The following is a 2,072-nucleotide window of genomic DNA, read 5'->3' as shown; positions in this document are numbered from 1 at the left end:
ATATATATACATATATATATATATATAAAGTAACTGGTTCCATTGTACATGGAAAAGGCTAAAATAATAGTTGTAGAGGTTCAACAATTTTTCAGTAGAGGCCAGTTAAGGTTTAAGAGGTAGATCAAAGAATATTTAAAGTGTCATAGCTAAATTAAATCTTGGACGACAGTCAAGTGACCAAAGCACTCAAACAAAACCTCAAAATATTTCACAGTGCTTGGTTTTGTCTCCCTATGTTCTGAGTTTCGATCATTAGCAAAAGAGACCAATAGTATAAGTACTAGGCTTTCGAAGAATAAGTCCTGAGGTTGATTTGCTCGACTAAAGGCAGTGCTCCAGCATGGCCGCAGTCAAATGACTGAAACAAGATCAAAAAGTCGGTGTAAATCGCAAGCTATACCATTTGAACTAAGCTATACCAGAAATATGTATGTAGATCACATACTACACCGGCACTCAATACTGTATAGTAGAAAATATATAAACACATAAATACATGCAGGAAAGTGCTTGTATGTGTATATGTGTGTGTGTATTTACCTTTTACTCCAAGGCGGACGTAATGCAATGTTCATATCCACCTGACACCTGAGTCCTTCTAGCAGAGTTCTCTCTGTTCCAAGCATTCAGACCAGGCCTCTGGTCATCGGATATCTTCATCCACCCCTTGCACCAATCACTGAGGCCTTGTGAAGGGTGTGGCCACTGCCATTACTGCTTAACTAAAAGACTTAAAAAAAAACTAAACAAGACATTCCTATAACCACTGTAGGCAAGGGAGGTCACTGCAGTTGATATCTGGACCCTAAATCACTGTAGAATTATAACTGTCAGGAACGCTGATGCAAGGAAGAATTTCCAGAAGTTTATAGTTCTGATTCTAAAGGTTATTGTGAGTTTAATCTGATAAACTGAAAAGAAGCTCATGATGATGATCATCATCATCATTGTTTTAACGTCCACTTTTCCATATTTTCATGGGTTAAACAGTATTTGTTGGGGCAGGTTTTGTACAGTTGGGTACCTTTGCTGTTGCCAACACTTACCTGTTTCTAAACAAGGGAATATCTCCTCATGGCCAGACATGTTTGTGCTGAATATTGGGGGGGGGGGCAACGTAGTCAATTACATCAACCCCAGTACATAACCGGTACTTAATTTAATGACCCCCAAAAGGATGAAAGGCAAAGTCGACTTTGGCAGAATTTGAACTCAGAACATAGAGATTGGTGGAATACCACTAAGCATTTCGTCCAATGTGCTAATGATTCTGCCGGCTTGCCACCTTAATAATAATAATAATAATAATAATAATCCTTTCTTCTAAAGGCACAAGGCCTCAAGTTTATGGTGTCTAGACTAGTTGATTTTATCAACCCCAGTGTTTTACTGGTACTTACTTTATCGACCCCGAAAGGATGAAAGAGGCAAAGTCGACATCAGCAGAGTTTGAACTCAGAACGTAAAGCTGGACCAATAATAATAATATATTAATAATGGTTTACAAGTGTGGCACAAGGCCAGCATGAAGAAGGTGGGGGAGGATAGTTGATTACATGGCCACCCCCCCACCCCCTCCCAGTACTTGACTGGTACTTTATTTTACCTGGTACTTCTTTTTTTTTTTTATCAACTCTGAAAAAGATGAAAGGCAGAGTTGACCTCTGACCTCTACAGTATTTGAACTCAGGATGTGATAAATGAAAAACAATAGGTTATTGTCTTAAGTCATCATTCAAGAATAAAGACAGATTGGAATGTAATGCAATGGAATAGGTTAAATCAACACTGGCAAAATATTCAGTGCCCCCACACACACACACACACACGCCCACCCCAACATCATACACCCTAACATCACACACTTACCCATCACCCCATTAATAGAAATATCGTTGGAAAATAGTTGCGGATGATTTGGATGACTAACTGAGTGGTTTGACAAGATGAGATTAATTTCCAGTTAATGTTTGTTCAACACAGAACAAACATGGCACAGATTAAAGTTGACCATTTCTTCATCAAACAAAAGCTGTTGGGACCACCACCCACAAACACTACTACTACTA

The 2,072-nt window shown here is 38.8% G+C and overlaps 1 protein-coding gene across 1 annotated transcript in view; it reads left to right on the top strand.

Annotated features, from left to right (window-relative positions):
* The window catches only part of LOC106873036 (filamin-B), a 164,815-nt gene that overhangs the window by 126,337 nt on the left and 36,406 nt on the right, over positions 1-2,072 (top strand). The window lies entirely within an intron of this gene.

The sequence above is a fragment of the Octopus bimaculoides genome, chromosome 19, assembly GCF_001194135.2.
Source record: "Octopus bimaculoides isolate UCB-OBI-ISO-001 chromosome 19, ASM119413v2, whole genome shotgun sequence".
Lineage (NCBI taxonomy): Eukaryota > Metazoa > Mollusca > Cephalopoda > Octopoda > Octopodidae > Octopus > Octopus bimaculoides.
The sequence above is the reverse complement of the archived record's forward strand: the minus strand, read 5'-3'. Positions and strand labels throughout refer to the sequence as shown.